The sequence below is a fragment of the Drosophila eugracilis genome, unplaced genomic scaffold (genome assembly GCF_018153835.1).
Source record: "Drosophila eugracilis isolate 14026-0451.02 unplaced genomic scaffold, ASM1815383v1 contig_175, whole genome shotgun sequence".
NCBI lineage: Eukaryota > Metazoa > Arthropoda > Insecta > Diptera > Drosophilidae > Drosophila > Drosophila eugracilis.
The window spans coordinates 19,154-45,569 of record NW_024572588.1 but is presented as its reverse complement, the minus strand read 5'-3'; the positions used below and the strand labels follow the sequence as shown (position 1 = coordinate 45,569).

General features: G+C 40.9%; 1 long non-coding RNA gene across 1 annotated transcript; it reads left to right on the top strand.

Moving 5' to 3' along the window:
- The first annotated feature begins 18,973 nt into the window (after positions 1 to 18,973).
- On the top strand, positions 18,974 to 19,656 carry LOC108113099. Its single transcript, XR_001772698.2, has 2 exons — positions 18,974 to 19,263; positions 19,319 to 19,656. It is a non-coding gene; the product is annotated as an uncharacterized LOC108113099 (long non-coding RNA).
- The last annotated feature ends 6,760 nt before the right edge of the window (positions 19,657 to 26,416 follow it).

Genomic DNA, 26,416 nt, shown 5'->3' with positions numbered 1-26,416 from the left:
GAAATTTAGGTTATAAGGCCTCACATGGGCAGTGACGTCACTATCAGTTACTCGACATGCTTTCTCCGACAATAGGTGGCGCTTGGGTAATTTCCACTAGCAAAATGAATATTTTAAAATTGTGTAACATTGTAACGGGTATCTTATAGTCGAGGCACTCGACTATAGCGTTTCCTCTTGTTTTTGTTTTAAGGCACTTGAGGCTAAATTAGCATCTGAAAACGCGGATATTTAAAGAGCGTTGGGCTCAGCTTGGGATACCTTATCGGATAATTTGCTTAAGCAGACCATCTGGTCACATCTGGTTCGCCGTCAGCGTGGAAATCAGCATCCTTATCAGCTGCTCTATCCGACTCCTCTGAGTGTTGTGGAGGCAACGAGCGGCGCAGGAAATACAACAAGTCGTCAATAAATTCCAGATGACCGAGGACGGTCATACTTCTAAGGGGGAATAGTGTAATAAATATAGGGCCATATTGTCTGGCAACCACGACAGGATTGTCATGGTCGCCAAGTTATTATTCCAGTGACAAAACGTCGTGTTCCGTTTGACTATATTTTATTGAATGTTTTATATGAATATCTTCTTAAAGCTAAGAGCTACAAACACATCAGCAGAGCGGCAGCAGCGGCTATGTATATAAGAATATTTTATGGTCACACATAAGGCGAGAACGCGAAAGAGATCCATATTTACATTTTATATATATGCATTGTCAAGCTATGAGAAAGTGCTGACACTTGCATTTCCCACGTAACGGGCTCTGTGGCGCGTTTGGACCGATCGTATTTCTGTCGGCCAATTTGTGTTTATGCAAAACACAGTAGCACAATGATGGCATTGGTACAGTGTGTATTCGATACGATAATATGTGCATACTACATCTCCCTCCTAACATCACCCTAATAACGTAATATTATGTAGTTATTTTCAATGTGTATAATATGCATTTAAATTTAAAATATGATAGTAATCATTTTTTTTTTGTTTTTTTTTAACATATTTTGAAATGTTAAAATGATTATTAGAATCCAAACATTGACATTGATATCATTTTTTTTTTATATATATTTATCTTATTTTCCGTATTAATTCAAAACATGGCCATACGTATTTATCTTAGAAATGGGATTTATGAATTATTATATAACATTTTTGTAGAAATTGTTGATAAAATTAAACTAACAAAACTTTATCTACTGTTTGTTTTTATTATTTTATTTTTTTTATTTTTCTTATTTTTTTCTGCTCATTTTCTTTGTTTTATTTACGGTCTGGTGATAATATGTTCTAGCTGTGTGTATTTTTTTTCGTTGTATTTGCTTAGACTTTTTTCCAGTGTCCGTAATGAACGTCTTCATTGGATGCACTTAGAATACAATCTTCAAATAAAGCTTTTGAGGCAGTTTTTGTAAACTTATTTGCAATTGGTAACTAAATATTTTGCTAGATCACATATGACTGCATATTCGTTACCATTCTCAGATATTGGTAGTAGGCCAATAGAGTCTACTATCACTCTGTCGAAAGCACTTATAGGAATGTCAGTTATGGTTAAAGGAGTATTGTATAGAATCATTTTTTTTTTGTAATGTAAACAGTTGCTTCTTTTTATAATAGGGTCACCGGCTTGAGTAGAGCTACTCTTATATGTATATTTTCATATTTATGCCCATTATATTTTAAAGATTCTATTAATATGATTTCATAGATCTTTTTGCTCGGTGCGAATTTGTGTTTGCTGATTAGTATACCGGCCTGCTTTTCAAGCCTTTGGAAAAATGTACCTAAGTCGAGAATTCCATTAGTATATAAATGGCTAACATCATATCTTGCAGTAAGAAAATACATGCAAGGTCACTACGTTTACGTATTTCGTCATTGCTTATGTCTTCTTATAGGTTGGGCTTAGAAGCTTTAGTCAGATTATGCCTAAGCAAATCAACTTTATATTTTTCTGTTTACTAATATCTGGTAGTGACTTCAGATTTTTATTATTCGATTCAATAATTTCCAGTTTGGTTTTTGCATAATAATTGTGTTGAAAATTTAAAAGAATTGTTAATAGATCAAAGTAATTTTTGAAAGAACAATTTGATAGATGAAATTAATTTTTTCCGAAAGGAAAATTGAATTAAACCGTCAATAGATCAAGGTAGACTTTTTTTTCAAAAAATAATTGTGAGACAATTTTTATTTTTAACAAAAACAACGAAAAAAAAACACCGCTTTAAAAATTTTTTTTTTTATTCCTAATTATGCTGACTGAACTGAAAACTCATATTTACTTTTTTCATTTTCAAAATTTTAAATTTATATTTAGTTAGCTATTCAGATAGTCACTTGAGGAATATGCCTACTTCTGAGTATACATGGAGGAGAGTTGTCAACTATGACATTATTTACGACATTAGCCGTATTGTCTTTTACTTGTTCCTCCTTTGAGCTCCACAGGCCCATTTTTACTTTTTTAATTTTGATAAAGATTTTTATGAATGTAGATAGGATAACATATTTAGAGAACCTATAAATGATGTGGTTAATAAGTGCACAACTTTTAGTTTAGTCTTATATTAAGCTTACACCAAAAGTTGTGTGTTAGTAGATGGGTTTTTGTGAAAAAAAGGCGTAAGCGCGTTGCAAGTGCTAAAAAAAATGATGCGGTGAACTAATTACTTAGTCCGCTTCTTCTTCTCTTGGTGTAGAAGGTATTGGGGAATGGTCAAAGGTCTTGGTACATCCTTCGGCTGCGTCTCCTGTGCCTCTCGAAGTGAGGGTCTGTCGTTTTGTGGTACAGTTGTACTATGCATACCCTTCCAACGGTGGTACAGCCAGTGGATATTGCTTGCCGTACTATTACTGCCTTTTTGAATCCCAGATCGTTGGCATAGTGGGCGGCCCAGCCTACCATGCATTGTAAATGGTTCTTCATCCTTTTTTTTTATTGGTTTTTTTTTTGCTTATTTTTGATGCTTTCTCTAGCTTTGCAGGCCTTTGAATATGTTTGTTATAATTAATTTTTATTTTTTTGCACCTTTTTGCACTTTAACTTTTTCTTTTTTTCTTTTTTTTTGTTTCAAAAATAGTTTTGTACTTTCATGGGTCCTGTCACGGTCGCCATGTAAAAAATGTAGGGCCATATTGTCTGGCGACCACGACTGGGCTGTCATGGTCGCCAAGTTATTATTCCAGTGACAAAACGTCGTGTTCCGTTTGACTATATTTTATTGAATGTTTTATATGAATATCTTCTTAAAGCTAAGAGCTCGCGCTGCGCTGCCTACAAACACATCAGCAGAGCGGCAGCAGCGGCTATGTATATAAGAATATTTTATGCTCACACATAAGGCGAGAGCGCGAGAGAGATCCATATGCACATGTTATATATGAGCGTTGTCAAGCTATGAGAAAGTGTTGACACTTGCACTTCCCACGTAACGGGCTCTGTGGCGCGTTTGGACCGATCGTATTTCTGTCGGCCAATTCGTTTACGCAAAACACAGTAGCACAATGTTGGCATTGGTACAGTGTGTATTCGATACGATAATATGTGCATACTACAATAGTTAACATAGTTAATGGGTAACTTATAAGTCGGTACAAATCTTGAACGTTTCTCGGATCACCCTAGTACCGTTATGTGCAGACTCAGCATAAGACGCATTTAGGGTCGTGCCTAGTTCTTGGCATGGTGGGTTCTACATTTTCTGCTAGTATAAGCATTTTTGTATGACAAGCGTTCGGCTTGCAGGCCACGTTAAGCGTGAATAAGCGTGAATAACAAATCACTTCTCTTTCAAAGCGAACGGTTGTGTTTTTGGCTTTTCGTGTTCTCAAGAGATTTATTCCCGAATCACCTCGTTTTTGCTACTTTTTGCAAACGGATATCTACTTCAATAATCTGTCTTCGATTCCGCGTCGTGCAGTGCATTTATTGTTATCTGGTTACATAAAACATTTATTGCAAGCGAATTACAACAATTGTGGTCTGCATTCTAACATATTTTTACTTTACTTTGTGCTATTAATAACGGAACTTTCACCGCTTGCCTCTCTAGCACAACATCTGTAGATCTCTTTTCTGCATCTCCCACCGGCTTGTAGCTCTCGAAAACACACTCTTTCTCCCACTCTCCCCGTAGTTTACACTGCTTACTGCTCTTATACAACTCGTACTCTCTTATAACGCCTCGTAGCTCTCGCTAACACTCTCTCGCTCACTCTCTTGTCCCTAACTGTTTCTCTCAATCTCCCTTTCTTCTTCTTTATAATATTTTTCTGGCACAGTGGTTTACTTATTATTAATTATTTGCCAAAATGTCCGAAATTATCTGTTGCGTTAAAAAATGAAATATAAAATTGTGTCGGTTGACCAAGTAAGCGTCCACTGTTGCCTGTGTTATAACATTGCGCACTCCAAGTGTGTAGGGTTTAAGTCAGCCACCATTCCGGATGCTTTTGGTCGTTCCGACTCTGGCTTACACTAATATTGTGACAGATGTCGTGAGGCCCAGAAGGAAATTAGATCGTTACAATTTAAAAATTGGTTCGGTCAGGTATTGGTTGCTTTTTGCAAAGCTAACGACCTGTTTTCTGCGGTGGGCACCCAGTTCAACAATTTACACCTGTTGAATGAGTCTCCTAAGCGCAGAAAAACGACCCGTTTGCCGCCAGCGGTTACCGCCATTAATGCGAAGAAGATTTCTCCAGGAGGTGTGTACCTATATAGGCTTGACCGATCTCTTCGAAATGGTGGTTGAGTCCTAATTTCAGTGGACTCTAATCTCGATTCCGAGGTGCTAAATCTTCAAGCTGGAGACTTACAATTTATCACAGTAAAAATTTCATTCTCTAGGTTAGATCTGTATATCACTTGTTCTTATATTCCGCCTAAGTCTGATTCCTTGACATATGAGCGGCACCTAGCAGCCATTCAGTTTGTCTTCTCAATGTTATCGGACATGGATCAGCTGGTGGTGTTGGGTGATTTCAATTTACCCCAGGTGTTCTAGTCCATGAACGATATCACTTTAGCTTTAACACCTACGTCGCATCACGACTTTACCGCTGGCATGTTAGACATGTTAGACATATAGGGAATTCCTTAGGTCGTTTGCTCGATCTGTGCGGACGCCGTATCCATATCCAGAGCTCCACCTCTCACACCCTAAAGATCGTTATCATCCAACATTAGATCTTTCGATCGATAGGGTACTATGTACTAAGCCTAAGAACAATAACGCTGATAAGAAAAATCGATGTTTTCGTAAAGCCAACTTAAAAAAAATTAATAACTTTATTTCAGAACTTGACTGGACCGATTTTTACGCATGTACCGATATGTCGACTGTATTCCAGGTATACAAGGCACTGTTTTACACAATTTTATAATATTCATTTTGCTAGTGGAAATTCACAAGGCGCCACCTATTGTCAGAGAAAGCATGTTTAGTAATTGATGGTGACGTCACTGCCCATGTGAGGCCTTAAAACCTTAATTTCTTCATAAATAGCGAAATAATGTTCCGATTTAAAAAATCTTTGGCAAATCAATAACAGAAATAAGTTATACAAGGTCAAACAAAGGCATTCGTAATAATATTATAGACGCCACAGTTTGTGTCGCGGTTTGTGGGCGTTAGAGTGGGCGTGGAAGGATGCTGTAAAGACCTCAAGAATCTTCATGGTTAATCTCAACTTTGTATCTCTTAAAGTTCCTGAGATCTCATCGTTCATACGGGCAGACGGACAGACAGACAGACATGGTTCAATCGTCTTCGCTATTCATCCTGATCAAGAATATATATACTTTATAGGGTCGGAAACGCTTCCTTCTACCTGTTGCATACTTTTCAAAGAATCTAGGGTATAAAAATATCAAGTTAAGATTCTTTAAAAAATACTTAATAACTAGTAGCAATGACAGTTATGTGCATTATATGGTGGCTCGGTCTAACTTTACCGTGCAAAACACTCAGTGTTATAAGAACTATTAAGCTCGATGTAAGCACCAGTTTGCTCTGGATCCGAAGCAGTTCTATAGTTTTGTTAACACTAAATCTAAAACCTTTCCGTCTTTGCTATCGCTTGGAAAATCTACTGCAAGCACGGATTAGGAAATTGCCGCTCCTTTTGGAAAATTTTTTTTTAAACCACATATTCGCCTTTGCTGACAAACGCGCAGACTTACGCTTATGATATCCCCCGGTCTAGTTTTATTTCCCGACCCACCTTGTCGGAATGTGGAAAATAAAGAATCTTCAGAATGTGAAGCCAGTCTTTTCGCCTGGTCCAGACGGGGTACCGGGCTGTGTGCTTAGGTACTGCACTGCTACCGTGGCCGTACCCCTTTTAAAATTATTTAACCTTTCCCTGGAAACGTCAACGTTTCCCGCTACCTGGAAAGAGTCCCTTATTAGTCCCCTTCGCAAGAAGGCGGAAAATCAGATGCTGAAAATTACAGATTTATTTGTAAACTATCAGCAATTCCCGAAACTTTTCGAAAAAATTCTTGTGCCTCACTTGTAGCACCAGTGTAGAGCATGGCTTTATGAAACAACGGTCTACCACTACCAATCTTCTGGAACTAACATCCTTCGTGATCACTGGTTTCCGAAATAAACTTCAGACGTATGACAGATACATTGACTTCAGTAAAGCATTTGACTCCGGCCTTCTTCTAGAAAAACTCGATCTTATCGGTTTTCCTACTGATCTCCTGGGTTAGATTAGCAGTTATCTCACAGGTGAAACGCAACGAGTTCTTTTTAAAAATTCAGTGTCTGCTTTAGTGTACGCTTTTTCCGGGGTCCCTCAGGGGAGCCATCTTGGTCCGGTACTTTTTACATTATTCATTAATGGCCTTCCCTTGGTTGTTAATGACTCCATAGTATTATGTATGCAGACGATGTCAAACTCTGTCTGTCCTACCAGGTGAATCTGCAATCTGACCTTAATAATTTTCAAAACTGGTGCCCTGCAAACTTATTAAATCTTAATGGCTCCAAGTGCAAAGCAATGACCTTCTGTCGCCTAAGACCTAAAGCTGCCACTTATACTTTGCATGGTGTAGCTCTGGAAAGAATTAATGCAGTTGAATATCTTGGCATCCTACTCGATGCAAAACTTAAGTTTTCCGACCATATTTCCTCTATGGTTAATAAAGCTAGGGGAGTTCTTGGTTTCATTAAAAGGTGGTCAAAGGAATTTAACGACCCCTATGTTACCAAAACACTTTTTATTTCTTTGGTTCGTCCGATTCTGGAGTATGGATCATGTATCTGGGACCCCCATTATGGGGTTCACCAGTGCCTTATTGAATCCATCCAAAAGAATTTTTTAATATTTGCTCTCCGTGGTCTCAACTGGGATGCAAATACACACCTTCCCTCTTATAATAGTAGACTCTTACTAATTAATTTGCCATCCCTCGCTAATCGTAGGACGATGCTTGGCGTCGTCTTTATCCATAATCTTCTTAAGGGTGAAATTGATAGCCAGGCCTTCTAGGCCGCTTGAATATCCATGTACCCCTTAGGATTACTAGAAACTATATTCCTCTATCCTTAAAGCATTGTAGTTCGAACTTTGCCCAATATGAACCATTTCGGGTACTATGTTCAAACTATAATGATCTTTATAACATTACATCTAACTCTTCTCCTAACACTTTGAAAGTTTCGATACTAATCCATTTAGCTGAAAACTAACTTTACTCGTATCTTAACTAAGCCACTCGGATCTATCCCCGTGTTCCGAGCCGTACGTCAGACGGCAGCGCCCCTCGGTCAAAAAAAAAAAAAGCGTTCGCTTAGGACAGCCAAGGGCTGCCAACTGTACGGGGTGTCCCCATACTTCTACGAGGAGATCGCACGCAAGGAGCACGTACTAGAGAATCTGTTGATTGAGGTGGAGAGCATAGTGAACTCTCGTCTGCTCACTCATCCTCTTGTGACGGTGGACCAGGAGGCTCCACTGACACCCAACGATTTACTGAAGGGAGTGCCCGATATTCCGGACCTTCCCAAAGATGACTGACAGGAGGCTGAGAGATGCGCTACCAGGAATCAGTGGCATAGCAAGAATGATGCAGGATCGGTTCTGATATACATGAGTACCTGCCAACACTTGTGCGCAGGGAGAGATGGTGCCAGCACGTCGAGCCTATTCGTCGAGGCGATCTGGTGTTTATATATGATCCGGCCATACCACGAAGAGAGTGGAAACGAGACGTTGTGGAAGAGAACCTCGTCGAGCGGTGGTGCGGACTAATGACCGAGCTAAGACGACAATGCGTCCCGCTTTGAAGCTAGCTGTCCTGCACGTGGTGAATGTGGCTGCTTTACGGGGTGGGGATATCGCGGATCGGATAAGGGCTATCGGTAGTTAAGTTTGAATTTAGAGCCGCTAGAAGTCAGTATTATATGTGTGAGGATTTTTAGGGTTATGTTATTCGGTCACACAAAATCGGTTGATGACCGGGTACGAAGATGATCGGGTAATTGGCGTCCCGGCTTACACCGATTTGCGCAATCGCAGAGAGAGGGAAGAGAAACTGCGGTATTTAAGCTAAGGAATTCTATTTCAGGTTAAGTTAACTGATGTACAAGTCAATAAAGATATGGTGTGGTATATTATATTATAATCGGTTATCCCTTGCTGCAGTCAGTGGTGTCGCAGATGCTAGAGAGATGATGGGGTAGTTGTCCCTGGCGTTGCCGAGGGGGTTGCTTCTCCTTGTAGGCAGTGAGCGATGTTTGGGTCCCTGGCGGTTGCCGAGGGAAATTCCTTTTATGACGGGAACTACGGTGGGAGCACTTGCTCCGTTATCACGGCCCTTGAGGCGCGGTGACCGGAGATGCCGGAGATTTGATTTAAAGTGCTCTTTATTGCTTGAGACTCTGACACAAACTGAAACTTAAAGCTAAAAAAATGTATTTCATAGCGGCCACGCAAATGTGCAGTGCTCGCCGCTATGTATGGGCATCCGGCCAGACGCTGGGTCAGCAGTTTGGCCAGAGCGAGCTCTTAAATAATCGAACATTGCCGCTGCTCGGTTAACTTCAGTTAACTACTCCCCCTTCAAGAATGAGGCCGCCCTCGGCCGACCCTATCTGGGCAATCATCTCCTGTAGTTGGGCCGCGGTTCTTCGGCCCTGAGTGACTCGCCGATTGGTCAAGCCGATGCAAATTAAAGCGCAGCATATTGCTCCCGCTATGAACAAAAACCGATATAACTGATGGTGGTTGATCTTATTCCCGAACTCCCTAATATGTTCCAGGTTACGTTCACTCAACCGATGAAGGTAAGACTAAGAACGTTACGTTCCATAGTGACGTTCAAGGAAGGTGAGCTGGCGACTCCTGGAGCCCTCTTCTGGGCTGTGTCGTGATTGACCAATCGGGTTTCATTGACAATGGCACTCTTTTCAAAGGTGACGAGATATGTGCCCCTTATATGGACACAGGTGCCATTATCCACACACACGCGAGCCGAGCGATCATTTACAATTAATATCCCCTCATCAACGTTAGTGATGGAGTGTAAATCGCTTTGTTGGATCTCGCAATGCGCCGTGCCTCCAGCGTATAGTTCTTGGGCGGATGATCTTCTGCGAGCCAGCTGGCAAAATGTAGCTCCTGATGTCGGGGAGCACTTTTCCACGGTGTGGATCTCACCGTCGCATTCGGCAATGACGTTGTCTTCCAGCCTGAGTATGGTGTCGTGATGTGACACCGGGAAAACGGTGATCTTGCTGCAGGCCGACTTTATTTTCGGAAACTTAATGGTAAAATGTAAGATGTTATCGGACTGTAAAATTTTAACGGACGATACGGACAAAACATCTCGAATCGCGGTCTCGGTGGGCTCTTCCATCCACACACCTTCTAGGTCTGCATGATCTAGGATGCTGGGGCTAACAACATTTACCTTGGCAAGTGCCACTGCTAACATCAAACCCTGCAGCTCCATTGCTATCATCCTATTCCGAGTTAAAAGGATCTCGAATAGGTGCCCAGTATCAATTTGGGATTTTATTGCTGACATCAGAAGTTGGTTGACAGTAGCGGAAATTTTATTGATTTGAATTTGTACTTTATTGTTAATATTAACCTGCCTATTATTTGCATTTATTAATTGGAATTCTTTAAATTTATTTTTTTCAAAGTTCTCAGCGTCCGGCGTTCCTGCCACCACTCTTAACGCGGTCCCTAAGAAATATAAGCTTCTTGCTACCCTATGATGGATGCTCAACGAGTCGAGCAGGTCGCGTAGGTGGGCGACATCAACAACTAGGAGTTTCTGCATGTGAGACTGAGGGAACATGTCGGTCATCATATTAGATTCTTCGATGACGCGCCTATATTCCGAGAGATTCGCTTAGTGTTTTATAAATGCGAATTCCTCCCATATCAGGATTCGGCCATCAACGATGGAAATGTTTTTGGCTTCGGAATAATCCCTGACACGTGCCAATGTTGCGGCCAAAAGGAAAATCAGGGAAAACTGTAATGTGGATATGTTGTGAGTTTTGTTGAAATTGGGTAGCCCACCACCAAAGCATGATTAAAATAATAAAGGAAGCAAAACATATGCCAAGTGGCTAGGAAAAAAGATAATAAAAAATGAAAGATTATCAGGCGAGCGATAATATTGTTACGCTCGGCCTACCTAAGGTTGTCTTTGTGGACCACCCTCCCCTTAATGAGGACTGTGGTCCCCATGTCCGCCAACCTTGAATACTCTATTTTGGCGGGCAGCGTTTTCCCTATTCCGGAGCTTGTCTTGGGTGAGATTTATCCTATCCTGTATTTGCGTATTGTGGCTCATTTGATTGTGTATGCACCACGTCAGCCGGCGTCTTGTCGATGACCGAATGGATAGACTTCTTATATCTGGCCGTAGCCAGAAGGATCAGCTCTACGGTATCGCTGATGCCTTTATCGAAATGTCCATTACTCGGTTTTTGCAGTGCCAAAATTTGGGGGCACGGAATTGCCGAATCAGTTTGTATCACTGCTAGCGTGTGCAAATCGCAATGAATGGCGTTTACGCCTTTAGGGACTATTATCTTTGCGAGCTCCTCCAGCAATGACTCCTCGCAAGTGAAGTCAATAATATGCCGTCTCTTGTTTCCAAAGAGAACGAAGCTGCTCTTTGACGGAGAGCGTGCTTCCTCCAGAATTATCTGGTTTTGAAAGCAATTGAGGGGCTTGTCCGAGGATTGGATGGTGTGGGTTAGCGACAGCTCACTGTGAATTGTGGCCGCGCTTGAAATTGCCTCTTCCTCTTCTACAACGATGAGTGGTTGCCTCAAGAGGGCATCCGCAACAAGGCTGGCCTTGCCAGGCATGTATTGGACTTTGGCACCACACTCGTCGATGCGTTCTTTCCATCTTTTAATTTATGTATTCGGATTAGAATCCGATACCGCGTAGGTCAGCAGTTGGTGGTCAGTGTAGATGTTTAAATCTTTGACCCTATAAAGGTAGTGGCGCAGCTTTTCTAGCGCCCAAAGGTTCTTTGGAAGATGCTGGCAGCATTCCTCAACCCGAATGGCAGACGGCGAAATTCGTATTTTCCCCCGTTTACGGAAAAGGAAGTTTTCTCACGCTCACGTTCTGCCAGTATAATTTGGTGGTAGCCAGACTTCAAATCGAGCGTTGTGAAGTATTTGGCTTTGCCTAAATTCCCTAGTATCATAGGGATAATTGGCATAGGGTAGCGATCCGGAATTGTCCTCTCGTTTAACTTTCGAAAGTCTAATACTAGCCGCATTTTGCGGTTGTCAGATTCGTCGGTGCCCTTTTGTCTACTACCCATATTGGGTTATTGTAGGGGGGATCTCGACTTCTGGATTATGCCGTTTTTAGTAGGTCTTGAATTTCGCCATTGACGAAATCTCCCGTTCCAATCGGGTACGGATAGGGTCTGGCATAAATGGGCTCCTCATCAACTGTCCTGATGGTGGCTACCACTGACGTGTTGTAAGGTAACGCCTCATCTGGGTTCGCGAAGGCGTTTTTCCTGTCGCTTAGCATTTTTGAAAATGCTTTTCTGACTAAAGGTGGTGCGCTGGAGGAGTCCACCTCAGTGACATTTACGTCGGGGCATGATTGGAATTCTAGCTTTTTCATCTCGGAGCCCCATTTGAGGTGGCCGGAAGCTAGGTCAAGTGATGCTCCTGCTTGTTTTAATAGATCAAGGCCGATGATGGCTTCAAAGAAGGACAAATCTGGTAAGATGAAGAACATAGCCTTCAAGTTGAACAGGAATATGAAGCATTTTTTTTGCTATCGTGGTAACGCCATGGATGGAATGTACTGAAAATGGCGAATCTACTGGGCGGACGCCTTTCAACCCTTCGTATGGACGGATGAAATTTTTTTACGCGCCCGTGTCTATTAAAGGCTTCATTTCTACACCTGCTACTCTTCGTCTGATGACGGGTAGCAGGGACTTTCCCCTAAAAAATGTATGACGTCCGAATCGTAATCTTTAACAGCACCGTCGTCAATTTCTTGAGACGCGTTGCGGCAGTATATTTGATCCCGGTTTCGCTCGCGCCCTGCGCGACGTGATTAAGCCTCTGCCTTTTGTGTGGAGCAGATCGATCGGACTCAGCCAGCTTCCTGTTTTGGTATGCCGGGGCTTGGGATGGCTTAAGCATCTTGGACAGCGATGGGTCGATGTCCATGGGTTCAGGGGTGCCTCGACTTGGTGGGGCAGATTGTACCTGCGCCTTGTGTTGCTTGGCGTAGTACGGATTATTGCCAGCGTTTGTCTGTGCATTTGCCTGCGCAGAAGTCTGTCGGTATTCTTGCGCCTTTGGGTGCTGTTTTTTGTCTTTGTCCTACTGGCCCTTCGGTCTCGGACTCAGAATCACTAGAGAGTTGTCTTGTGTTCCTATATTGTTGAAAGGGATTGCTCATGTGGAGCTGTAGCTATAAAACCGCCCGTTAAAATAAATTTATGCATGAAATTTATGCCGACAGAGGCAATTGGGCTGGTAAGGGGGCCGCGGGGGCTGAGCTGCCGCTTTAGTTATGTGTCGGGCTCGTCAAATTGCGCTATTGCTGTGTCAGGTAACGGTAAGGTGAGGGGTGCGCGGGGACTGAGCATCCGCTTATGACAAACAAATAAAAATAAAAGCAACAAAGTGGCATACATGGCATTTGCGGCCGTACCGTATTTCTGAAAACGGAGTGGGGAAACAAAACGGAGAAGAAAAAAAATAAATAACCAAAACTGCGCATCTAATACCAAGAATTCTTGTGCAACAAAAGAGACATATAAAAGCTGAATTAAATACACGCGATTATATAAATTATTTCGGACAGAAATTTAAACTTTTTGCCAGCGATTTTTTCGTCTTGGTTAAGAATTTTTATTCCGCACTTGTTGTGTTACATATGTAGTAATATTTATTTATTTATTCACACAAAAAAGAAATGCAAACAATATTGGGAAGTAATTAGTTTATAAAAATGGTTTATAAATTTTATAATAAGATAAGAAATGTCAACGCTAAACCGTCAGCCACTTAATGGAAATTAATTAAATTGAAAAGGTAAAAGGGGCTGCACATTTGTAGGTGTCAGTGTAAGGAACAATATTTCACTATCCTCGTCTTCCTTTTTTTATATAAAAAAAATTCATGCAGACATAGAGGGTATTTATGTAGATAAAAGAAGTGCTTACTTACATAATGTTTACGTTGGGCGCCAGTCAATAAAGATATGGTGTGGTATATTATATTATAATCGGTTATCCCTCGCTGCAGTCAGTGGTGTCGCAGATGCTAGAGAGATTATGGGGTAGTTGTCCCTGGCGGTTGCCGAGGGGGTTGCTTCCCCTTGTAGGCAGTGAGCGATGTTTGGGTCCCTGGCGGTTGCCGAGGAAATTCCTTTTATGACGGGAATTACGGTGGGAGCACTTGCTCCGTTATCACGGCCCTTGAGGCGCGGTGAACAATTCAATAAAATGAATTTACTATTTAACGGCTATGCCGGAGATTTGATTTAAAGTGCTCTTTATTGCTTGAGACTCTGACACAAACTGAAACTTAAAGCTACGGTACGCCCAACGCTCTTGCAATATCCGCGATTTTAGATGCTAATTTAGCCGATCATATAAAATTTCTACAACATTAAAACAAGTTTTGGCAGGAAGCAGAACCCAATTATGGCCAAATTCCAGCCGTATTGCTGTTGAAATAGCTGCACGCATAGAGCACTCTCCTTCGAAATGGTGGTTATAGAATCTCGGCAACTTTATTAACCGACTTATCCGATGCTAGCGAGGACTCGTCGACTCCAAATTTGGAGATGGTTGAGTGATGGATTTCGGGTTGTAGCTTGTGGGGTTAGAATAGTTCATTATTATATTTAGTATTGGAAATAAACGCAGTCATGAGCAATGGCTCATCTAGTATATATCTCTGTGTGACAAGATATAACCTCAACCTGTTTCTGTAGGGTCTCTCGAGCATCAAGCCTCCCTCCTTGGGTTCTAATTAATTCTTATGGAAAAACTCATTGCCTCATTGGATGACCAACCAGAAAACCAAAAAAAATCGTTCTTGTTGCCTCACCTGATCTGTCTATTTTTTAAGAATCCACTGGCCATCCCCAGCAACATTTATTGAGATTCATCAGCACTTATTCAAACCCATTTGATGTGTTTCTAAACGACTTGCAATTTTCGTATAAACCAACTCTAAACCAATTTTGTATTAATTTTAATTATTTTGAATATATACCTTTTTTTATTTTTACTTTGAAATAATTTAATTTACCCTTTCACTTATAATATACTTTTGCATTACATGTGCTGCTGACGAGCTGAAACTTTTCATATACATATTACATTTAACCATTATCTGCAAGGTCAAAACGTCGTCCATAGGCCTGTCGAAATCGGAGAACCTGGTCGTAAGTACGGCATAGCCGAGAATACCTCACAATTCTATATGAAAAAAGCCTATTGTCAGCACACAGAGTAAACCTCTTTAAACCACTGTAACTCGCGATCATTATTTGAAGTCCCTAAAATCTTGAATTTCGATATAAATAAATACAAATTTACTAAACTTTATATGTGTCACCCTAGTTTTAGGTACACAATTTATAAATAACCTGAATGAAATCATGAGTTGCTAACTTATTTCTGTAGGCACTTTAAGTACACATCACTTCGGTGGTATTTCTGAACTATTGTTCTTGCTACCTTCTATCTACAAATTATTCGAGTGACGGCTGCATCCTAAGAGGCACAAGAACAACCCCCTTATCCCTGAGCTTAGCTGGACACCTATGTTAGCCAGAGAGTGCCTCGAAGGATGTAATCAAATGACCCGTTACAGAGTTGGCACCCAACGTGAGGTTCGACTAGGTTTAAAAAAAATAGAAGGAACACATAAAAAAAATAGGGCTAAATATTATTTATTGGCCTAAGGTCAAGCTTTAAAATATATTTCCCAACTATCTTTTTTCCCCCGTTATCAAAGATCCAACCAAACATTTTTCTCAGTTTCTGAATTTCATAATTAAGCCTCTGAATTGTAAAATTAAAAAAAGCAACCAGAAAATAGACTGTGTGAAACGTTATTTCTACAGATATTTAAAGTTGAATTTCTTAGGAATTCGGCTCTGTCAAAAGGACGAAGATCACACCACCTAATTTAATTTTAAATACCTCATTGAATCGTTGTAAAATTAAGAATCGTTCATGCTCTTAATTTTTATGCATGATCCTCATATACAGGAAGTTGAATTCAAAAGCTGTTTATATGTATGACAGTGACAGAACACCAGGCATGCAGATATCAACAAACAAAAAAATTCTCCGACTAATTAAGGCAACTAATTTCTTAAAGGGAAAACAACAAAAACAACAAAGAGATATATAAAAAGAAATAAAATAAAAAGATCAATAAATAATAATAATAAATCAAATAGAATAATGAAATCAATTCTCAAAATATGGCGTAGTGTTGAAAAACTCGTTTCATTGGTATCAGCCAATGAACCATTTTTCTGTACTATTTGTAATGAGGCTAAAAATACCGCCGTACTTATAACAACCCCATGCAGACACCAGTTTCACAAAGCGTGTGTATTAACTTGGTTAGAAACTAACGAGACCTGTCCATTGTGCTGACAGAATTGTACTCGGGAGGCAGTATTAAGTCAAGAGTCTAAACCACTACCCATAGAAGCAAGGGTTCAGATTTTGCAAGTGCCAAGTGCAACGGCGGGTAGTTCAAGAACAGGTACCGAACCTAGAACTCGACCACCAACCAGGAATATTTCACGGAATGTACAAAACCCTTCTAATCTCCCAAGGTCAGCCCCAAATACAACAATAAGGCAGAAGCCAAGTCGTCAGAGTATAGCTGAAGGTCCGCAAGGATTGTCCGAAGAGCGAGTTCAACAAATAATAGCTCGATCATTTGGAAACCATAGGGCGAGCTTTTTGGCAACGATTACAGATCAAATTGGTGAATCTTTAGCAAATTCAGAGACAACAGAGAGCAACTTCAGAGACAATAATTCGAGACGTCAGAGTGTAAATGACTATTCAACAGAAAGATGAGATAGGGTTTCGAGTGAAATTTCCAATTATCATCTTAAATTTAGCGGCTCTTGTACTGACATTCCTATCGAAGATTTCATATATCGGGTTATCGAAGATTTCATATATCGGGTTAGCTGCTTGACAACGCAGTGCCTAAATGCAAACTTCGATCTGTTGTTAAAGTTGGATAATCTCCTATTTTCGGGATTAGCATTGACGTTTTGTTGGCGGGTGCATCGGAGCTCAGATATGATGAATTGGTTTAGTTTGTGCGATCGCCTGAAAGATAGGTACCAAGATCAACGAACTAAGTGTGACATCAAGAATGCATTACGGCGTCGAAAACAAACGCTTAGTAGTCGATTTTAGGAAATTAAATTCGAAAACTATTTCCAATAGATAGATACCCAATGCCGAGTATAAATATGATACTGTCGAATCTGGAAAGGGCCAAATTTTTCATTTTCATTACCGGATCACCAGATAGATTTTGCGGAATTGGATAGGGAGAAAACTTCTTTTTCGTTCAACGGAAGCAAATACGAGTTCTGCCGACTACCTTTCGGACTAAAGAATGGCTTAAGCAAAGGGCAATAGATAGATAGATGTTCTACGGGAGAAAATAGGAAGAAACTGAAGAGTCTCATGTTGCGCATATCGCGGAGGTTTTAAAGAGTCTGCAGAACGCCAACTTGCGAATGTCCAGAGAAAAGTCACATTTTTTTAAAAGAAAGTGTCGATTTCCTTGGTTTTGTTGTCACAAAGGAGGGTACTAGGACAAGCCAGGACAAGGTAAAAGCCATCAAGGAGTTTAAACAGCCAAGTAATTTGTTCGAGCCGAGATCGCTCTTGTGCTTAGCAAGTTACTATCAATGCTTCATCAAAAATTTCGCATCAATAGCGACCCTCTGACAGAGTTACTGAAGAGTGAAGGTGGCAGGGTAAGCAAATACACTGCAAAAGGCATTTCGGTGTGTGACAAGAATATAACCTCAACCTGTTTCTGTAGGGTCTCTCGAGCATCAAGCCTCCCTCATTGGGTTCTAATTAATGCTTATGGAAAACCTCATTGCCTCATTGGATGACCAACCAGAAAACCAAAAAAAATCGTTCTTGTTGCCTCACCTGATCTGTCTATTTTTTAAGAATCCACTGGCCATCCTCAGCAACATTTATTGAGATTCATCAGCACTTATTCAAACCCATTTGATGTGTTTCTAAACGACTTGCAATTTTCGTATAAACCAACTCTAAACCAATTTTGTATTAATTTTAATTATTTTGAATATATACCTTTTTTTATTTTTACTTTGAAATAATTTAATTTACCCTTTCACTTATAATATACTTTTGCATTACATGTGCTGCTGACGAGCTGAAACTTTTCATATACATATTACATTTAACCATTATCTGCAAGGTCAAAACGTCGTCCATAGGCCTGTCGAAATCAGAGAACCTGGTCGTAAGTACGGCATAGCCGAGAATACCTCACAAATCTATATGAAAGAAGCCTATTGTCAGCACACAGAGTAAACCTCTTTAAACCCCTGTAAATCCTTGCCAAACTTCGATCTGTTGTTTCAGTTTGATAATCTCCTATTTTCGGGATCAGCATTGACGTTTTGTTGGCGGGTGCATCGGAGCTCAGATATGATGAATTGGTTTAGTTTGTGCGATCGCCTGAAAGATAGGTACCAAGACCAACGAACTAAGTGTGACATCAAGAATGAATTACGGCGTCGAAAACAAGGTACCACTGAATCGTTCGATGAGATATAACCACAGAAGTAAATTGCAATTTACAACCCAAGTTGAAACATGAGCTCTTACAAGTCCCCACTCCCAGTTTATAGGCATGAGGAATTTTGCTGGAGCTCCCGGTCCAGACCTAATGTCCGACTGTCTGTAAATGCTTTTAGGTTGAGGAAGAGATTATAGACAGCGATGAAGATGAGTTTATTCCGTTCCCTGAGGAGATGTGTGTAATTCGTTCTTCCGACAAAATAAAGGTCTGCGGCCTAATTAACACATACAGGCCAAAAGTGCAATCCATCGCCGGAAAACTTGGTACGGGATATTCGTCGTCTCCCACAACAAGTCTCGGCTTTAAAAGGGTTCCACAGTCCTGAAACCATAGACACTAATAGTTTGTTAAATTTCTTACCTTATCACATTCGTAACATATAACTTGAGAAGTAGATCGCGGACTTGTGATATTGGGGATGAAGTTATAAAAAATAATTTTCAACTCAGTAACTTAGGCTCCCATGCTAACGCCAAACTAGCACTCGTAGGAATAATTTTTGCATCACCCATTTTTCAGCTTTTATCATTACCCGTACGGTAAAGATCAAAACTGTGGTGAGAGGGTGAGAATAGCTCATTATTATATTTGGTATTGGAAAGTAAACGCAGTCATGACCAATGGCTTATCTAGTATATATCTTTTGGTATCTATCGATCCTAATCAGCTGATCCCGTTCTCATTCCCTTAATACCGGTGCAAAAGTTAAGTTATTATCCAAGTAACCTCGTGGCGACAATTATAAAGAAACACGTGTTAAGCTGGAAATAACCTCGCCAATTAAAATTATTTAAATTGATCCATTTGTATTCGGGTATTTAACTTCCCCCTCAGTTGTGGGTTGTGGTTGAAGCCCCGAGTACCTACTTGGCTAGGGTAAGAATTAGTGAAGAGTGTGTGACAAGAATATTACCTCAACCTGTTTCTGTAGGGTTTTTTCAGCATCAAGCCTCCCTCCTTGGGCTCTAATTAATTCTTATGAAAACCTTATTGCCTGGATGACCAACCAGAAAACCAGAATAAACCAGAAACCAATAATTCTCGCAGTTTTGGAGCAAAAGCCTCTGCTACCCTACGCATGCATGGAAAAACTCAACAGGTTTATATTGAGAGACGATTGCGTGTGATTTTTCCGGCGAAATTGTTGCCTCATCTGATCTGTCTATTTTTTGAGAATCCGCTGGACATCCCCAGCAACATTTATTGAGATTCATCATTGATGTGTTTCCAAACGACTTGGAATTTTCGTATAAAACAACTCTTAACCAATTTTGTTTTAATTTTGATTATTTTGAATATAAGTTAGCAATGGAATGGCGATCTGAGCTAAGAAAACGACGACGGACGGCACACGAAGTCCTACGACGGGCGCTGGCCGACGGCCGTGATCTGTGCGAGTTAGGGTTACGATTAAGCTCTCTTTTATGTTAATTAGTTCTGAGCTGACAGCCAAAGAGACTTCTTTTTTTGTGTTGTTTGCTCGCTTGCGTTTGGTCTTAATAGCGATTGCATGAGCGATTCAGAGTTCGAAGACTTGGTTGTTGAGCTAAGTAATCTCTCTATATCAGAAGAGGACGTCGAACGTATAGTACAGGAAGAACAAAGCATGGATCCACAACAACTGCAGGCAATCATAAATGCTGCGGTTTCGGCTGCATTACAGGTGCAGAAACAAGAGTTTGAAGAGAAATTGGGGGAAGTCACTGCCATTGTACTTGCTCAAGCAAGAGCTTACGACACTGAGGCAGGGACAGATATCTATCACTCAGTTTTATGAGGAGCTTGAGATGAAGCTGACGCTCCTTACAAATAAGATAAATATGACATATGAGACTGACCATGCCCGGTCTATGAATGATAAGTATAGGGCTGATGCCTTGCGTGTATTTATTTCCGGGCTGAAGAGAAACTTACCCGGTGTGCTGGTGGCTGCTCAGCCTAGGGACTTGCCATTAGCCTTGGCAATGGCTCAGGAAATAGAGGCAACCATGAGAGGCCTTTGCCAAACAGTATGCCAGGTCCGTTGAGTAGAAACAGCTTAGATAGGCCCAAAGTAGTACATTGCAAAGGACATCCGATTCCAACCACGATCAGGTACATAAATAAGGGTGGAAATATCTATATTTTACCAGGGATCAAGTTCAACGAATCGTTGTCGATAATAGGCCATTAGAGAAGATGGAGGTAGATCCAACATCGTCGAAAATCCATCATTCAGCAAACTTTCAACGCCCTCAGAGTTCTTCCGCGCTAAAGGCACTCGGATGCACAGCAACAGATTTCACACAATTAGCCGATGAACTCTCAAAGATTGTCTTACTTTACGCGTCAAAGAGTTAATCATCTGTCCGAAGAAGATAAGGGTGGTCAAACTGAGGAATATTATAATCAGATTGCTAGTGATGCAGTGGATGACATAGATGGTAAAGAAGAAGCATACTATGAAAGTGATGCCGTCCAGTTTTTAGGGGATCTTCCCTGCTTCCGTTCATCCAACGAACATTAGCAGGGAATCATGAAGATTTCTAGTAGACACAGGGACCTCTAAAATCTACATCAAGAGTGAGATAGGGTGGCCGACTTCAATTCCCGTTGATTCTCCATTTACTCTCAAGTCGCTTCATGGGTTTGAAAAAATAGAACACAAATGCCTGTTTTATCTTTTTGGTGTAGAAAGCCCCTTCTTCTTATTAGCCGGACTTTAAACTTTTGACGGCATAATTTGCCTAGACCTGTTAGCACAAGTAGGGGCGACCATTGATCTTAAAAACAATTTCATTAGATTAAATGGGGGACGTGAGGATCTGCACTTTCAAAAATGCGCTCAGGCTAACTTTACGAAGGTTGAGGGTATTGTCGTGTCCCCAACAGTGCAGAAAGGTTTTCAGAAGATATGTCTAAATACTCCGGGGCCTTTGCTGACCCAAATAAGAAGTTACCGTTCAACACAAACGTTGTAGCGACTATTCGGACAGAGGATAACGAGCCAGTATATTCAAAGCTGGACTTGTTTCCGTTGGGTGCTGCCGATTTTGTCAATCAGGAGATCACAGACTTACTAAAAAATGGCATAATTCGACCATCTCGGTCTCCCTACAATAACCCCATATGGGTTGTAGGTAAAAAAGGCACCGACGCCTCGGGATCGCCTAATAAACGCTTAGTAGTCGATTTTAGGAAATTAAATTCGAAAACTATTTCCGATAGATAACCAATGCCGAGTATAAATATGATACTGTCAAATCTGGAAAGGGCCAAATTTTTCACTACACTCGACCTTAAGTCCGGATATCACCAGATAGATTTTGCGGAATTGGATAGGGAGAAAACTTCTTTTTCGTTCAAGGGAGGCAAATACGAGTTCTGCCGACTACCTTTCGGACTAAAGAATGGCTTAAGCAAAGGGCAATAGATAGATAGATGTTCTACGGGAGAAAATAGAAAGAAACTGAAGAGTCTCATGTTGCGCATATCGCGGAGGTTTTAAAGAGTCTGCAGAACGCCAACATGCGAATGTCCAGAGAAAAGTCACATTTTTTAAAAGAAAGTGTCGATTTCCTTGGTTTTGTTGTCACAAAGGAGGGTACTAGGACAAGCCAGGACAAGGTAAAAGCCATCAAGGAGTTTAAACAGCCAAGTAATTTGTTCGAGCTGAGATCGCTCTTGTGCTTAGCAAGTTACTATCAATGCTTCATCAAAAATTTCGCATCAATAGCGACCCTCTGACAGAGTTACTGATAAGTGAAGGTGGCAGGGTCAGCAAATACCGTTCAAAAGGCATTTCGGTGAGCTTTGATAGAAATATCCTTGCCTCAGAGGACGTTATACTTCTTTACCGAAATTTTCCGCGACCATTTAATTTGACAACTGATGCTTCATCCTTTGGCATAGGTGCGGTCTTATCTCAGGGAAATAGGCCTATATCGATGATATCCAGAACGTTGAAATATAGGGAATTGAATTATGCTACGAACGAAAGGGAGCAATTGTACTAGCAATTGTATGGGCCTTGGGTAGTTTTTGTAACCACCTCTATAAAGCACATATTTACCGACCGTCAGCCCCTTATATTTGCGATCTCTGATAAGAATCTTAATTCAAAACTCAAACGTTAGAAGGCCCGCATTGAAGAAAGTGGTGCAAAGGTCAGGTATAAGCCAGGGAAAGAAAACTGTGTGGAGGGCGTTTAGCTCAGCGGCGTCAGATTGAGCCACTATTCACAGTGAAGTGTCATCAACTCTTGTCATTGAGGTCACAGAAAAGCCATTTAACTGTTTTAAAAACCAGATCATATTGGAGGAGGTGTCCACGTCAAATAAGCGACTATTTATAGTGTTTGGTACAAAGACTTGGCATCAAATTCATTTTTCTGATTGGGAGACATTAGTGGACTTAGTGAAGGAGGTAGTAACACTCAACGTCGTGAATACCATACATTGTAGGCTTCCAGTATTGGCTCGTATTCAAGATAGTCTGGTTCTTCCCGGTCACTAAGTTTTGGTACTGCAAGTCTTGGGTGGCGGACGTTATCATACCGGACGAGCAAAAAAATAAATACTAGTTGTGGAGCATAGCAGGGCTCACAGATTTGCTCGAGAGAATATTAAAAAAGTGCTGCTTTACTATTATTTTCCAAAAATGGGTACAATAGCGGCCGAAATCGTTCTAAATTGCAGAATTTGTCAGAAGGCAAAAGGCTGAAAGAGGGTTTCACAAGGGCTAACTTAGACAGCTGCTTAATGTGGCTAAGATGAAAACTCTAGCTTTAAAAAAATAATTATTGAATTTTGTAGAATTAATATTTTTTTGTATGGTATATAATACGAATCTTTCCTAATCGGACGCAAATGCCAGATATCACACGCTGTCACGTCATAGGCTACGATTAACCATTCGCAGTGACTCAGCGATCATCCATGCTTGATCACCACCGCAACGAAACTCTCAGACTGCACTTCCATTTAAGCCTGTTCCTTTTTTACGAAACGAAAATCGCGTGCAGCATATAACGGAGTCGCAATTTCTTACAACCAAATGACAGCTGCAGCAGCGTTAAACTGCTTCGCGTTCTGCGTATTAATAAAGTTAAAGATTTATCTGGGTAACCTACAGGCTGCGATGCAGAGCCTCGATAGTGGTGGCGGAAATCCTTGCTAACTTTGGCCGAGGACGTCCATTTTTGAAAAAAAGGGGAGGAGTCAACAATGCAACGACGATCTGAGCTAAGAACATGACGACAGACAGACGATGTCTTACGACGGGCGCTGGCCGACGGCCGTGATCTGTGCGAGTTAGGGTTACGATTAAGGTCTCTCTCTCTCTCTCTCTCTCTCTCTCTTATGTTGATTAATTCTGAGTTGATAGGCAAAGAATAAAGGCACGTTTTCTAATCATGTGCTTCATTTTTGACAATCACTGTGATAGTAATAGTTGGAGCCACGACCCGGCTACCAGCTTACTAGAAGAAGTTCAGCAGCATTAACGTCACAGATCGTGGCCACCACCAGGTCTTGATCGGTGCTCTGCAGCGCCAACCGACTGTAGAGACGCCTCCGAGGTGCGAGTGACCGAATGTTGTGGGCAGCAACTCGCCGCCACGGTACATCAGAACTAAAAGATCCGTGAAAAGCACGTGCCACGGCGTAACTCCCTGCAAGACCTGTGCTGGCGGAGAATATTGTGGCCAAACACGCCGCTACAATATTCCATAACCTTATTTTATATTCCTTTTTTTTATTTTGACTTTAAAATAATTTAATTTACCCTTTTACATATAATATACTTTGCATTACATATACTGCTGACGAGCTGAAGCTTTTCATATAGATATTACGTTTAACAAACGTAGTCCACAGGCCTGTCGACGGCATAGCCGAGAATACCTCACAAATCTATATGAAAGAAGCCCTTTGTCAGCACATAGAATGAACCTCTTTAATCCCCTTTAACTCGCGATCATTATTTGAAGTCCCTAATATCTTGAATTTCAGTATAAATAAATTCAAATTTACTAAACTTTATATGTATTATCCGAGTTTTAGGCACACATTGTATAAATAACCTGAATGAAATCATGAGTTGCTAACTTCTTTCTTTAGGCACATTAAGTAAACATCACCTCGGTGGTATTTCTGAACCGTATTATCACGGTAATAATTTCACCTAAATTCTCCGTTTGATCTTGCCGCATTTATTTTCATACTTTTTATCATTCCCTATTGTACTTGCTACACTCTGTCTACAAATTTATTCGATTGACGGCTGCATCCTAAGAGGCACACACGCACAGGGCACCTATGTCAGACAGAGAGTGCCTCGTAGGATGTAATCAAACGATCCGTTACACTGATTGCTAATTTGTCATTGATTGTTTTTTTTTTCTAATTGATTACCAGTTTAGAATTCTCTTTTTCATCAGTTTTCATCCTTTTTCTTTTGTACTACCGAAATAGATGAAAATAAAATAGATTTTTACTTGGAAATTATAACGTGTTCTTCATGCTAATGTAAAATTCAAAATTGTACCTTCCGTGTTTATAACTATTTAAATGTTCAAGTTGCTTTTCCTTAATTCGTAGTTGATAACGAATTTGACATATTGATCTTCTGTAGAAGTCTGACTAAGGCGATCTAGTGCGCTCTTATCCTTATTAATGTTTTCTTTTTCATATCTGAATTTGTATTAATTAAACCATTTATCCTTCGGCAGGAAGGTCCTTAGCTGCATTCACTCGAGAGTCGGAGCCGGTTTGCCGTAGTGCCTTTAGTGCCCTTCATATACTGTTGGTCTAGAGACTCAGTTAGTTTCAATGCAATAAAGAGATATATCGGCTGTTTGCTGGAGTTGTATTTTAAGAGAGCTTGTGCTTTTTATTGCACGAACATTCAAAACGAACTTAACTTAATGGCTAACATAAGAATGCTTCATAGCGGCTTTGGCGCATGTTTTGCAATTAGCGACGATTTCGCTCCCTAAATTTGCAATCGGTAAGTAGCACTCGGAGAGTAACTGTTTCACGTTTTTTTGAACCGACCTGTGACCTCTGCTATGCACGGCGGTAAGCGCAAAAATGTCAGTGACCCTCTTCTTGCATTACCAAAACTTTGTGACCGGAAATCATTGAACCACTTCGTTTTGAATTAATGCCAATGAAGATCACAATAAAAGGTATTTACACCATTAGGAATAATAGTGTTGGCAAGTTCTTTTAGTAAAGAGTCTTTGCACAAGAAGTTTGTCCGTAGATTTGGTAGTGTGGGAATTGGTATCGTGGCACACGAATCCGACTCTTCGGCTTGTAAAAAATTTCCGCGCCTGTCTTATCGATGCGTGCCATCCACCTCTTGAGTTTTTCGTTCGGATTGGATTTCTATACTGCGTTTTTTTGTATTCTGGATTGCCGAGGATGACGTCTTCAGATGCTAGGATATTACGAAGTTTCTCTAAAACTCGTTGTTGCTCTTCGGGAAATTGCACCTGAACATTCCTAGATCTGAGCTTACTAACATTTCCATTTTCCCCTTTTGATATGGTGTTATGGGTCTCGCAATCGATGCAAAATCTTTAATAAAGGGTCTATAATAGCTTACCTCACAGACACTTTATGTTACGGAAATTCTTAGATGGAATTGACATTTTCTTATTTTTACTTATTTATTATACGTACGACGTATTTAAAAGAATAGCCTCATTTGGATCCGCAAAGGCTTTTGAAAATTAATAATAGTTTTTATTAACGTTTATTTTACGAAGCGCCAACCTATAGCTGGCTCGCCGGTATGTTCCCTCCGCTGTCTTCACGTCCGCCACTCGGACCTTGCCATCAGCGCCGACGTGCACCGCCACCACGCGCCCGATCCTCCACTACTGGGACGGCATGTTGTCTTCTCCTACGACGACGAGCGCTCCCACGTCCACGTTTGGGACCTCCTGGTTCCACTTTGGCCATCGCTGCCAAAACCTGTGCTTGTGACACAAGACATTGCGCCATCGCCGCGAGCAGGTTGGGCTGATGTGGTCCAGGAGCGA